Source organism: Triticum aestivum, chromosome 7B (assembly GCF_018294505.1).
Source record: "Triticum aestivum cultivar Chinese Spring chromosome 7B, IWGSC CS RefSeq v2.1, whole genome shotgun sequence".
NCBI classification, from domain to species: domain Eukaryota; kingdom Viridiplantae; phylum Streptophyta; class Magnoliopsida; order Poales; family Poaceae; genus Triticum; species Triticum aestivum.
In genome coordinates, this window is record NC_057813.1 from 339,621,187 (window position 1) to 339,636,461 (window position 15,275).

Consider the following 15,275-nt stretch of genomic DNA (forward strand, 5'->3'; position numbering starts at 1 on the left):
TGGTTTTAGTGGGTTTGATCATTGAAGGATCAATACCCATCTTGCGCATTGTGTCCTGATACAGCAGGTTCAGACTGCTGCCTGCATCCATAAGGACTCATGTGAGGTGGAATCCGTCAATTATTGGGTCAAGGACTAGTGCGGCTGAATTGCCTTGACTGGTATTGGCCGGACGATCCCTACGGTCAAAGGTGACCGGAGCGGACGACCATGGGTTATATTTTGGGGCGACTGGCTCCGTTGCATCAACATCCCTAAGTGTGCACATCCGCTCCCGCTTGGGAATATGGGTGGCTTTTATCATGTTCACCATTTTGATTTGCGGGGGAAACTTCTTTTGCCCTCTTGTGTTCGGTGGTCGGGGCTCCTCGTTGTCATCATCGCTTTGCGACCCCTTCTCCTTGTTTTTGGCACCTGAACTACCGGTTGTTTGAAGACCCAGCATTCTCTGTTGGTATGGTTGGCTGGTGTTCCTGGGGTGCCATGAATTTGGCATGGACGGTTGAGTATATGGTCCAAACTGGACGTGCCCGGACTATTTCTTTTGAATTGTTTCTTCCTTTGACCGGTAGTGGAGCCGCTGAATCCGGCATTGACGGTCATGTCTTCGGCGTTGTCTCCATTATTATGATGCTTGTATTTGCTACGTCTGGGCTTGCCGTTGTTATCTCTTGGTTCAGAAGTCCCAAGTTTGCTTGAGATGATGTTGCTACGAGCTAGCCAGCTGTCCTCGCCCGCACAAAAGCAGGTCATGAGTGTCGTAAGGGTTGCCATGAATTTTGGCTTCTCTTGGCCGAGGTGTCGGGCAAGCCACTCATCACGGATGTTGTGCATAAAGGCCTCGGCTTCGGCATCCAGACAATCGACAATTTGGTTCTTTTTAGTTAAGAACCGAGTCCAGAATTTCCTCGCTGACTCTCTGGGCTGTTGGGTTCTGTGACTTAAGTCATCAGCGTCCGGCTAGCGGGACCGCCGTGTGCACAGTGCCATGTATTTCGTACCCGACACACAAACCGGTAGAATGCGATTCTATGCATAACTTTGTTTTGCAGGTTTGATGTGAATAGTATGGCTCATGTGTATGTGATGCATGTGTGTAATTTATACATGGCCTCCGTGTCATGTTTGTCAGCCGGCAGGAGCCAAAGTGATGTCATTATATTGTATAACGACCTGCGTGTTGACTTGTGACTCTATGTAAATTCATTACTAGTTGTAGTATTTGGATAATAGAGATCAGGTTGGTGGCTTGGCTTCCCGACGTGACAAACAAGATGGAGTTCCTAGATGGTCATCGAAGTCGGAGCCGACCTGGAAGAACGTCCATGAAGGAGCCATACTATTTCACAATATGTGTTTATTTGTGATTGTTATGCTTCTTTGTTTCTATGCATGTTAGAATGGTAGAAAGATCCCTCATGAATATCAAGTAAATTGCCATTCCCGATGTTGCACCTTCGCACGTCAAGTACGTCTAGTAGTGGGCTCATAAAATTGGGGTGCTGCTAGGTGTCCTTGAACTGAAGGGTTCGTGTCGGACATGGACATGCACTGCATCAGGTTAACTTGACAAGGCTATCAAAACAGTTTTGGGCCTTGTGGAAAAGAAGGTTAGGAGACGGGGTATAAGGTACCTTCCCGACCGATAGGAGTCGTATAGAGATACGATAAGCTAGGAGTTGCTTACCGGATAGGTATGTTGGCTAGCAGTGATGCTAAAGCTCACTAGTCGCATGCGCTAGTTGGATCCTGAATCACTAAGAGTTTGCAGAGGGATGTTGACTTCAATGGGAGTATTTCTATTTAGGCGAATTACTCTACATAAACACATTGCTTAGTGATTGCATGTTTTCTGCTGTAGAATAATGGCACCACCTGCTCAACCCAACTTTGCATTGAAATCAATTCTGGAAAAGGATAAACTGAATGGGACAAACTTTACCACCTGGTATAGAAATCTGAGAATTGTTCTCAAGCATGATAAAAAGGAACATGTTCTAGAGGATCCACTTCCAGAGGAACCTGCCGATAATGCTAATGCCACAACTAAGAATGCCTACTAGAAACTCGTTGATGAATCAACGGAGATCAGATGTCTGAAGCTGGCTTGTATGGAGCCCGATTTGCAACAGCATTTTGAAAATGTTGAGGCTTACTATATGATCGAGAGTCTCAAGAGCATGTTTCAGACACAGGCTAGGACCGAAAGGTTCAACGTCTGGCGATCCTTGATGGATTGCAAGCTGAAGGAAGGTGATCCACTGAGCCCACATGTGATGAAGATGATCGGAGATGTGCAAGCTTTGGATCGTTTGGGCTTCCCGCTCTTGGATGAGCTAGCTACTGATGTTGTTCTGGGTTCTCTTCCGCCCAGCTATGTGACGTTCATCTCGAACTATCACATGCATGGCATGGATAAGAAGCTCACTGAATTGCATGGGATGCTCAAAGTGGCAGAGCGGGATATTAAGAAAGGCACGCATCAAGTGTTGATGGTGCAGAAATCAGCTAAGTTCAAGAAGAGTTGGTCCAAGAAAAAGGCTAAGGCAAAGGGCACGGAGACGGTAACCTCCGCCGCTGCGCCAAAGTCTGGACCGGACTCGAAGACCGTTTGCTTTCACTGCAAGGAGACCGGTCACTAGAAGAGGAACTGTAGCAAGTGGCTTGCAGAGCATGGCAAGAAGGCCGGGAATACTGCTTCAGGCAAAGGTACACTTGTTGCATATGTTATAGACATTTACCTTGCTGACATACCTAGTAGATCACGGGTATTTGATACCGGATCGGTTGTTCATATTTGCAACTCGATGCAGGGGATGGTAAGAACTAGGCGTGTGGCACAAGGGGACATTGACATCAGGGTCGGCAACAAAGCAAGAGTTGCTGCATTGGAGGTCGGAACGATGCAGCTCCAGCTTCCTTCTGGATTCATTATGGAATTGAAGAATTGTTATTACATTCCTGCACTTAGTCGGAACATTATTTCTGCCTCATGTTTGATGAGTCAAGGTTATGAATTCAATTTAAAGGACAGTGGTTGTTCGATATTTTTCAATGGTATGTTCCACGGCTATGCACCCATTATTGATGGGCTATTTATATTGAATCTAGAACAGGAACCGGTCTATAATGTGAATGTCAAGAGGCATAAGCCTAATGAGATAAATCAGACATACTTCTGGCATTGCCGGCTTGGACACATTAATTTAAAACACATGAAGAAGCTCCATGATGATGGGATCCTAACTTCGTCCGACTTCGGGTCGTCCGAGACATGTGAATCATGCTTGCTCGGCAAGATGACTAAGTCTCCTTTCACAAAGAGTTGCGAGAGGGCGTCCGAGCTGTTGGAGCTTATACACAGTGATGTGTGTGGTCCAATGAGCACAACTGCCAGAGGTGGCTATCAGTACTTTGTGACTTTTACCGACGACTTGAGTAGATATGGATATATCTATTTGATGAGGCACAAGTCGGAAACTTTTGAAAAGTTCAAAGAGTTTCAGAACGAGGTTGAGAATCAGCTCGGCAAGACTATAAAGCTTCTGCGATCTGATCGTGGAGGTGAGTACATGAGTCAGGAGTTTGATGATCATCTAAAAAGTCGAGGTATAGTACCTCAGCTCACACCTCCGGGTACGCCACAGAGAAACGGCGTGTCAGAACGGAGGAATAGGACCTTGTTGGACATGGTCCGGTCTATGATGAGCAATCGGATTTACCCTTGTCATTTTGGGGATACGCTCTAGAAACTGCAGCTTTCACACTTAATAGGGTACCATCAAAATCCGTAGACAAGACACCACATGAGATGTGGACCGGGAAGAGTCCCAATTTGTCTTTTCTAAAGATTTGGGGTTGTGAAGCATTTGTCAAGCGACTTATGTCAGACAAGCTTACACCTAAATCAGATAAATGCATATTCGTGGGATATCCGAGGGAAACCTTGGGATATAGCTTCTACAACCAGGAAGAGAACAAAGTGTTTGTTGCTCGGAACGGGGTTTTCCTTGAGAAAGAGTTTCTCACTCGGGAGGCCAGTGGGAGGACGGTCCGACTCAAAGAAATTCGAGGACCACTCGGGGATGGCTCGGCTGGTGATGAGATCATACCGAAGTCAGTCAGGGAACCCGTAGTGGAAGCGGCACCGGAACCACGGAGGTCGGAAAGACTGCACAGAGTGCGCGACGTATTGTTGCTAGAAAGCGATGAGCCGGCCACATATGCGGAAGCGATGGTGAGCCCAGATTCCGAGCCATGGCTGGAGGCCAGGAGATCCGAGTTAAAGTCCATGGATGAGAATCAAGTCTGGGACTTGGTTGATCCGCCGCCTGGCGTAACAGCCATTGGTTGCCATGGGTCTTTAAGAAGAAAACCGATGTGGATGGAAATGTTCAGATCCACAAAGCTCGGCTTGTCGCTAAAGGTTATGGACAAGTTCAAGGAATTGACTACGACGAGACTTACTCACCGGTAGCAATGCTGAAATCGGTGAGGATCATACTTGCTATAGCTGCATACTTCGATTACGAGATATTGTAGATGGATGTCAAAACGGCTTTCCTTCACGGAAATTTAACCAAGGACGTGTATATGATACAACCCGAGGGTTTTGTCGATCCGACTAGCACTAGTAAGGTATGCAAGCTCAAGAGATCCATTTATGGATTGAAGCAAGCATCTCGGAGTTGGAACATTCGTTTTGATGAGGTCGTCACTGGCCTCCGTTTCATCAAAAGCGAAGAGGACTCTTGTGTATACAAGAAGTTAAGTGGTAGCTCGATAGTGTTTTTGATCTTGTATGTGGATGACATATTGTTGATCGGGAACAATGTTTCGATGCTAAACTTGGTCAAGGTATCATTTAATGGCAAGTTTTCAATGAAGGACCTTGGTGAGGCAGTCTATATTTTAGGCATTAAGATCTATAGAGATAGAACGAGGAGGCTGCTCGGCTTAAGCCAGAGCACGTACATAGATAAAGTGTTGAAGCGGTTCAACATGAGTGAGGTGAAGAAAGGGTTCTTACCACTCTCACATGGTATAAGGCTAAGCGAGACTCAGAGTCCTTCGACATCTGATGAGCGAAGCAGGATGAGTAGGATTCCGTATGCCTCGGCAATCGGATCCATCATGTATGCCATGATATGTACAAGGCCTGATGTTGCTTTTGCAATAAGCCTAACAAGTAGATACCAGGCCAACCCAGGTGAGAGTCACTGGGCAGCGGTAAAGACTATTTTGAAGTACCTGAAAAGGACTAAAGAGATGTTCCTAGTTTATGGAGGTGAGGAAGAGCTCGTCGTAAGGGGTTACGTCGATGCTAGTTTCCAAACCGACAGAGATGATTGTCGATCACAGTCCGGATTCATGAACATCCTGAATGGAGGAGCAGTGCACTGGATGAGTTCCAAGCAGGATACGGTGGCCGATTCTACCATAGAAGCCGAATACATTGCGGCTTGTGAAGCTGCAAAGGAAGGTGTTTGGATCCGGCATTTTCTGGATGATCTTGGTATTTTCCCAGCCCCGGTAAACCGTTGGACCTTCATTGTGATAATTCTGGTGCCATTGCACAAGCCAAGGAGTCGAGGAATCACCACAAGGTCAGACACATAGATCGGAAATATCACCTGATACGAAAGATCGTAAAGAATGGTGATGTAGAGTTATGCAAGATTCACACAAATGCAAATGTTGCAGATCCGTTGACTAAGCCGCTTCCACAACCCAAGCATGAGGGGCACGTTAGAGCTATGGGCATTCGATGTCTATTTGATTGACTCTAGTGCAAGTGGGAGACTGTTGGAGATATGCCCTAGAGGCAATCATGTATGATGATATTTCCTATGTGTTTATGAATAAAGATATTCCTTGGAAATTATCAATTATGTGTATCAGCAAGTATGTGACTTGTTTGTGGGACTATGCATTATATGATGATTGTCCTAAAAGGTCCCTAGTCGAAAGGGCTGTGTGGACGCGCAGCTGACTAGACTAGCATATGACACGGTCGATGGCTTGGTCTCACTAGCCATGGAGCATTGGATGCTAACCGGATAATATGGACTTGGAAAGGTCTGGTCGGATTCGACGTAGTCGGATCCGAGTCAAGATAAGATCTGAGTCCGATAGACCCAACTATAAGACGCTGCGATATGTCATCTGTGAGTCTCTAGTACAACATATGTTCTATGTCCTAAGACCTGAGCTGACGCGTGTACTCGGGATGGTGACAGACTTGCTTTGGGCCGACCAAACACTACTCCGTGACTAGGTAGTTACAAAGGTAGGTTTCGGGTTTGTCCAGTCCCATGCTGCAAGACATGGTCGAGCTAGATGGGATTTGCCCCTTCGATCAGGAGAGATATACTCTGGGCCCCTCATGTGATCCGACCAGGAGAAGCATGGCCATGCGACAAGGATTATGAGATAATCCGGGTAGTAGTCGGGATCACTGGAACGAGAAAGAGGTCGGGCTAGCACAAGAATGACAGTCTCACCTTGAGCCCGACAACATATATCGTGCGGCAAAGGGAACAGAAGTGTGACATGTTGTACAGGTTCGCCTAACCAGCTTCATAGTCCGCTTGGTGGTTGGCACGCCTTGCTAGAGGCCGCTACCAACCGTGCAGATCGGAGATGATCCGAACTGTGATCAAGCCGACTAGAACCTAAGGGGTCGCGCGCTTAAGGGAAGGAACCTACGAGGTCGGTTCGTAGGACACTAGTCGGATGTGAACCGAACTGGACTAGGAACGTGACTGAGTAGACTTTGAGCTTTAGGGTCCGTGCGAGGCCCAAGTGTTGAGCTTGCGACGGACGCCTATATAAAGTGGAGGTGCGGCACACTCGTGCGGTTGATTGCTTTGGCGTTGCGACTAGGGTTTGCATGTGTTGTGAATAGCCACCTCTACTCGCGACCGATTGTGTGATCGGACCTAGCAGTCCGCCTCACGGTGTTCCTCCTGCATGCACGGATACCGTTAGAGGCGGTGCACTTGCGCTGCTCCGGCAAACTTGTACGTGGGATCGGACGACCGCTGTTCGAGGAAGATCGTACGAGGAGGAGACGATCCACGTGGACGCGCTGCCTCAACTCTACTTCCGCTGCACGACACTGCGCGTCTAGTGGTAACAAACTGTGATCCATCTCCCGTAGCATGTTCTTGGTTGTTCTGCGCGTAGGAATTTTTAATTTGCAGTCAAAGCACCCTACCATAGACCCCAACATTGCCTCCGTCTACTGTCGGAGTGTTAGATTGAGCTCTTGACGAGCTGGGCTATCCTAATGCGAAGTAGTTTGGACTCCTTTGATGGTGTCCTGAAGCTTGGCTGTCGACTCAAGGATCGATCGAGAGATGCCACTCTGTGTTTCTACTGTTAAGGCGGTAGTGTACTCTTCGGCATGGAGGGAGCGTTTGGCCTTGCCATTAACTGTTATGACGCCACGCGGACTGGGCATCTTAAGCTTAAGGTAGGCATAATGTGGCACCACGTTGAATCGAGCAAACGCAGTTCGTCCGAGCAGTGCATGATAGTTGCTACGATAATGGACGATGTCAAAGATTAAATCTTCGTTGCGGTAGTTATCCGGTGGTGCGAAGACTACCTCCAGAGTGATGGAGCCTGTACAACGGGCCTCCACACCTGGTATAACACCTTTAAAGGTGGTTTTAGTGGGTTTGATCATTGAAGGATCGATACCCATCTTGCGCACTGTGTCCTGATATAGCAGGTTCAGACTGTTGCCTCCGTCCATAAGGACTCGTGTGAGGTGGAATCCGTCAATTATTGGGTCAAGGACTCGTGCGGCTGAATTGCCTTGACTAGTATTGGGCGGACAATCTGTACAGTCAAAGGTGACCGGATTGGACGACCATGGGTTATATTTTGGGGCGACTGGCTCCGTTGCGTCGACATCCCTAAGTGTGCACATCCGCTCCCGCTTTGGAATATGGGTGGCGTTTATCATGTTCACCATTTTGATTTGCGGGGGAAACTTCTTTTTCCCTCTTGTGTTTGGTGGCCGGGGCTCCTCGTCGTCGTCATCGCTTTGTGACCCCTTCTCCTTGATTTTGGCCCCTGAACTACCGGCTTGTTTGAAGACCTAGCATTCTCTATTGGTATGATTGGCTGGTGTTCCTGGGGTGCCATGAATTTGGCATGGACGATCGAGTATATGGTCCAAACTGGACGTGCCCGGACTGTTTCTTTTGAATTGTTTCTTCCTTCGACCGGTAGTAGAGTCGCTGAATCCGACATTGACGGTCGTGTCTTCGGCATTGTGGCCATTATTAGGACGCTTGTGTTTGCTGCGTCTGGGCTTCCCGTTGTTATCTCTTGGTTCAGAAGTCCCAAGTTTGCTTCAAACGATGTTGCTACGAGCTAGTCAGTTGTTCTCGCCTGCACAAAAGCGGGTCATGAGTGTCGTAAGGGCTGCCATGGATTTCGGCTTCTCTTGGCCGAGGTGTTGGGCAAGCCACTCATCACGGATGTTGTGCATAAAGGCCACTAGGGCTTCGGCATCCGGACAGTCAACAATTTGGTTCTTTTTAGTTAAGAACGGAGTCCAGAATTTCCTGGTTGACTCTCCGGGCTGTTGGGTTATGTGACTTAAGTCATCAGCGTCCGGTGGTTGCACATAAGTGCCCTGGAAGTTGTCAAGGAATGCGTCTTCCAGGTTTTCCCAACTGCCAATGGAGTTTGCCGGCAGACTATTCAGCCAATGCCAAGCCGGTCCCTTGAGCTTGAGTGGGAGGTACTTGATGGCATGTAGATCATCACCACGGACCATGTGAATGTGGAGAAGGAAATCTTCAATCCATACCGCGGGGTCTGTTGTGCCATCATATGGTTCGATGTTTACGGGTTTAAACCCTTCTGGGAACTCATGCTCCATTACTTCGTCAGTGAAGCATAGGGGATGTGCGGCGCCTCTATGCCGGCTACATCACGACGCAGTTCAAATGAGTATGGTCGGTTGTATTCGGCCTTGCCGGATTTGTGTTTAGTATATCCGGCGTGACGGTCATCATCACGCGTTGGGGTGCCAACCTGTGATCCATAGATCGATCTTGACTGTCTTGCTTTGTTTTCCAACTCGCTTCGCAGGTCATGCGTGTAGCCCCAGGCTTTCATGTTTTTGTTTGTTTGGCGACGGGGTGCGGGCTGGTATTTGGGCTAATATGCCGCTTTGTCTCGGCCACGGGGTGGCCGGTCAACCGCATCCTGCGCTGGTAGTATAGGCTCTAGTGCCTCGTCCTTGAATTGAGGTAACAACCTGCGCCTTGGGTAAATTTTAGTTGGGCGCTCGAGTTCGTATTCCTCGGCTTCCAGGACCTCAGGTCAACTATCAGTTAGCAGATCTTGATCAGCTTGAAGTTGCTGTTGTTTTTTCTTCAGGCTTTTCATAGTCAACTATAAGCCGGCGCTTGAAGCGCTCCTGCTCGACGAGATCCTCAGGCATGATAAATTATTTGTCATCGAGGCTCACCTCATCTTCGGAGAGATCCATTACCTATTCATCAGGGCTAGCTTGCCCATCCTCCCGCCGGCTTGCTCGAAGCTTGGTTGGAGGGATTGTTTTCATCTTCGGCATCATCCGGAGTGTTATTGTCTCCTGTGCCGGTATCGCTATTTTTGCTATGGCGGGGTATAGAGCGGTGCCGCTGACGCCGGCGCTTAGATTGCTTCTCCAGGGGATTATCCTCTATTGCCTCATCGCCATTGCTTTCTTTGGGGTGTGTCCACCATATGATAAGGTGGCTGTCCAGCACCCTGTGGGCGGTGGTTCCTGTTCTTCTCTGGCATCGTCGTCCATACCGTCGATGTCTTCGGAGTCGAAATCAAGCATGTCGGTTAAGTCGTCGAAAGCGGCTATCAAGTGGGTGGTGGGTGGGTAACGAATTTCTTCATCGTCCGCTTCCCACTCAAGCCGGACATAGTTCGACCAAGAGTCTCCTGGCAGGGAGAGAGATTTTAATGAGTGTAGCACATCGCCCAAGGACGAGTGCTGAAAGATATCCGCGGAGCTAAACTCCATGATCGGTGCCCAGTTAGGTTTGGTGGGGACGGATGCACGCGGTTTGGAGCCCCTGGCGGGAGACCAGTCCGAGGGTCCGGAGACATAGAACTCCTTGGAAGCGAGATCTGTGTTCGGCTCTATTGTCGCTGAGTGTCCGCCCTCCATGGCGGGGTCCATCCACCCATCCTCGGATGTCACGATCTGCTCTAGATTTAAGGTCGGGGCAGCTGCAGGTGTAATCTCCTGAACAACGTCCGATGACATATCTAAGTCATGTTCATCGCGACTATTGGGCGCACCTGTCATGGGCTCGAATCCGTCAAAGATCAAGTCTCCGCGGATGTCGGTAGTGTAGTTCAAGCTTCAATACCTGACCTTATGGCCAGGGGCGTAGCTATTGATCTGCTCCAGATGGCCAAGCAAGTTGGCCTGCAGTGTGAAGCCACCGAATACGAAGATCTGTCCGGGGAGGAAAACCTCACCCTAGATCACATCGTTGTAGATGATTGAAGGAGCCATCAAGCCTTATGATGACGACACAGTGGAACCCTCAATGAAAGCACCTGTCGGTGTCAAAACCGGTGGATCTCGGGTAGGGGGTCCCGTACTGTGCGTCTAAGGCTAATGGTAACAGGAGGCGGGGGACACAACCCAGGTTTGGGCCCTCTCTATGGAGGTAATGCCCTACTTCCCGCTTGATTGACCTTGATGATATGAGTATTACAAGAGTAGATCTACCACGAGATCGTATAGGCTAAACCCTAGAATCTAGCCTATGATTATGATTGTTGTTGTCCTATGGACTAAACCCTCCGGTTTATATAGACACCAGAGGGGGCTAGGGTTACATAGAGTCGGTTACAGAGAAGGAAATCTACATATCTGAATTGCCAAGCTTGCCTTCCATGCAAAGGAGAGTCCCACCCAGACACGGGACGAAGTCTTCAATCTTGTATCTTGATAGTACAACAGTCTAACATAAGCATATAGTGCGGCTGTCTGAGGACCCCCTAATACATGACTCCCTCAGCAGGGCAGAGCTATCCCTTGAAGGAAAATAAAATTTGTTGAGCGACTTACTCCCCCTTATGCGAGCCCCCTGCCATAGGGTGATTTGGACCTGATGCACTGCGGCGTGCTGCCCGGGGGGCATGGACATGAGGGGTGCTGGCGCCAGCAGACTCGATCGAGGGCTCCTTGCGAGGATGAAGCTGGAATGACGGGGTTCAGCATGGTGCGTGCGCAATGGCAGGTCCTGGGCGCACACACCTACCTAGCCCCCGCACGAGTAGCGTGAGGAGAAGTGGCGCGCGACTGCCACCTTCCTCACATCCTTAGACCAGAACAACTTAGGAGAAAACACAACTCGGGGAACCAGCGTTCGAGAATACCAAATCCATTGAGAGATTGCCAAGAAAACTGCAAGCAACTTCAGAAAGCAAATGAACAACTGCGTCCGACACCTAATCTAGTCTTCTCACCAGCGCGGAGCTAAGTGCTGCCACTAGGACGTGGGAGGGAGCCCCCATGAGGCCCCAGGGCGACTCTCAAGAGACTCCGGGGCGTATACATCCCCACTCATGATTACGTGAGAGTGTCATGAGCGGAGACCTTCATAGGCCGGAGCCTTGCTTCACAGGCCAGAGCCTTTCTTCAGGGGTAGAACTTCTGGAGGTGCTGGATGTTCCAGGCGTTCTGGATGGGGACACCGTCCTGTGTCTCCAAGCGCGCCGCCCCAGACCTAGAGACACTGGCAACCCTGAATGGGCCCTCCCACATGGGGGAGAGCTTATGCAGCCCCTCCGTGGAGAGCACCCGCCTCAGGACGAGATCGCCCACCTCTAACATCCTGGAGCGGATGCTGCGGCAGTAGTATCGCCGCAGCGCCTGCTGGTACCTTGCTGCCCGGAGTGAGGCTTGACGGCGGCATTCCTCCCTCGGCACGAGATCCATCTTCCACGTGGCGTCCTGCTGCGTTTTGTCGAATGCCAGGACCCGCGTGGAATGATGCTTGACCTCATGAGGGAGAACCGCTTCTGCTCCGTAGATGAGGAAGAAATGCGTTTCTCCTGTTGGCCTTGTCGTGGTGGTGCAGATGGACCACAACACGGACTGCAGCTCGTCGAGCCAACCCCTGTCGCAGGCTCGAGCTTCTTCTTGAAGGTGCGGGTCTTGAGGCCCCTCAGGACCACCGCATTGGCTCTCTTAGCCTGTCCATTGCTCTGCGGGTGTGCTACTGAGGAATAGCAAATCTGCGTTCCAAGGTTAGCACAGTATGTTTTGAAAAGATTGCTAGTGAACTGAGAGCCGTTGTCAGTGATGATGCGATTGGGGACCCCAAATCGGCTCACGATTCCCTTGATGAACTTGATGACTGATCCTGCTGGGATGGTGCGCATGGCTTCTACCTCCGCCCACTTGGTGAACTTGTCGATGGCGACGTAGAGGTATCGGTAGCCCCCTGGCGCCCGAGTGAATGGCCCCAAAATGTCCTGCCCCCAGACCGCAAATGGCCACTTGAGTGGGATCGTCTGGAGACCCTGCGCTGGCTGATGGATCCGCTTGGCATGGAAGTAGCATGCTTCACAAGAGCGCGCCAGCTCGGTAGCGTCGTTGAGCGCGGTGGGCCAGTAGAAGCCATTGTGGAACACCTTGCCCACTAGGGTGCATGATGAGGAGTGATGCCCGCAATCCCCATCGTGGATGTCCGCCAGCAGCTCGAGCCCTTGTTCCCTGGAGATGCACCATAACGAAACATCATTGGGCCTCCTGCGATATAACTCACCATCATTAATATAGTACGCGGTGGCTTGACGGGCCACGCGCTCGGCGTCCTCATCCTTCTCTGGCAGGGTCCCTCAAAGCAAGTATGCCTTGAACTCTTCTGTCCATCACCCCTCCTAAGGCTCGAGCACAAGCAATAAGCGGGCTCCTGAGGGGTGACCGCAGGCTGGAGCGCCCATCTCGGGTGCTTGTGGCAGGTCCTCCTGAGGTAGTGCTGGAGTTGTGACATGCGGGACCGTAGATGGCTTGAAGAGACGCTCCTCAAACACCCCTGGCTCCCGAGGGAGCCTACGAGAGGCTCTTTTGGCGATGTTGTCTGCTTCCTTGTTCGTCCCGCGCGGCACATGCTACAGCTCCATGCCCATGAACTGCTTCTCCATTTTGCGCACCTCTTGTAGGTACGCCTCCATGTGTTTGTCCTTAGGCGTGTATTCCTTATTGGAGAAATTGATGAGAAGTTGAGAGTCGCCCTTGATGGTGAGGCGCTTTACCCCCAGCACGGCCGCAACCCTGAGCCCGGCGAGCAAGCCTTCGAATTCTGCAATGTTGTTGGCGACCTTCTCGCCCGGCTGAAAGCAGAGTTGTACTGCATAGCAAAGCTTGTCCTTGGTGGGCGAGATGAGGAAGGCCCCTGCCCCTGCACCTTGCTGAGCAAACGTCTCGTCAAAGTACATGGTCCATCCGTCCGGCTCTTCATCTCCTGGCAAGAGGGAGCAGTCCTCGCTTACTCCGTGGTCTGGAGCGTCGGTCTACTCTGCCACGAAGTCAGCAAGGGCCGCACCGTTGCTGACCCTGGTGGTACTGAACTCGAGATCAAATGCTTGAACCTCAATGTTCCATTCAGCAACTCGCCCGGCTGCGTTCGGGCTCCAGAGCACCCTCTCTAGCGGGTACACTGAGACAACTCTAATGGGGTGGCCTTGAAAGTAGTGGCGCGGCTTCCTGGAAGCGACTAGAAGTGCGAGCAAGAGCTTCTGTGGCATGGGGTAGCGTGCCCGGGCCTCCCCCAGTACTGTGTTGACGAAGTAAACGGGGTGCTCGACGAGGGGGGAGGCATCAGCAGGATCTTGTTCTTCACAGGGGCACAGGTCCCTTTTGGCCTCATGAGGCCTGTGCTCCGGAGCCTCGATAGCCATGGGGTCATTCGTAGCCTCAGGAGGAATGTCGACCGCTGCACCGGCCGAGACTTCAGATGCCTTCCCCGGGGTGTGATGCACTTCCCTTGCTGGTTGTGCATCCTACTGCGGCTTCTTGACCAATGGCTCCTTCCTTAGCGCCACCAGGGCGGCGCTTGCTAAGTGTGGGGTTGCTGCCAGATAGAGCACCAAGGGCTCAAGAGGGCGTGGTGCCACCATAATGGGCGGACTGGTCAGATATCTCTTGAGGTCCTGGAAGGCTGTGTCTGCCTCGGGGGTCCACTCGAATGGCTCCTTCCTTTTCATCATCTTGAAAAATGGGAGGGCGCGCTCCCCCATCCTGGAAATGAAGCGTACAAGCGAGGTTACGCAGCCAGCCAGCTTCTGCATCTCCTTCAGGGACTGTGGGGGGTTCATGTCTTCTATTGCCTTGACCTTTTCCGGGTTAGCCTCGATCCCTCCGTGCGATACCAAGAAGCCTAGAAGCTTGCCGGAGGGGACCCCAAACACACACTTCTCAGGGTTAAGACGAAGATCCACCGTGTGCAGGCTGGTGAACGTCTCCTCCAGATCTTCTATGAGAGTCCTGGTCTCCCGAGACTTCACCACTATATCATCGACGTAGGCCTCCGTGTTTCTCCTGAGCTGCAAACACAGGGCGATGTGCATCAACCGCAAGAACGTTGCTCCAGCGTTGCACAGCCCGAAGGGCATGCAGGTGTAGCAGTACACCCCGCATGGGGTGAGGAATGCCGTATTCTCCACATCCTCCACGGCCATCTTGATCTGGTGGTAGCCAGAGAAGGTGTCCAGGAAGCACAACAGGTCGCACTCGGTGGTGGAGTCGACGATCTGGTCGATGTGAGGGAGCGGAAAGGGATCTTGAGGGCAGGCCTTGTTGATATTGGCGAAGTCGACACACATGCGCTCCTTCCCTCCTTTCTTGGGGATGATGACGGGGTTCGACAGCCACTCCGACTACCGCACCTCTCCGAGACCCCTGCGGCTTGTATCTTACGAGTTTCTTGGACGACGAAGGCCTGGTTCTCGGTGGACTGTCGGCGAGCCTTTCGCTTCACCGGCCGCACATTTGGGCATATCCTCAGGTGGTGCTAGATTATCCCCCTCGGGACCCCGGCCAGGTATTTGGGCATACCCTCGGGTGGTGCTAGATTATCCCCCTCAGGACCCCGGCCAGGTGTTTGGGTTCCCAGGCGAATACATCCTTGTTGGCTCGCAGAAAGTTGATCAATGCCTCCTCTTGATCATGTGGAAGGCCAGCCCCTATGGTGAAGGTGGCGCTGCCTCTCCCATCCTCGCAGACCGGC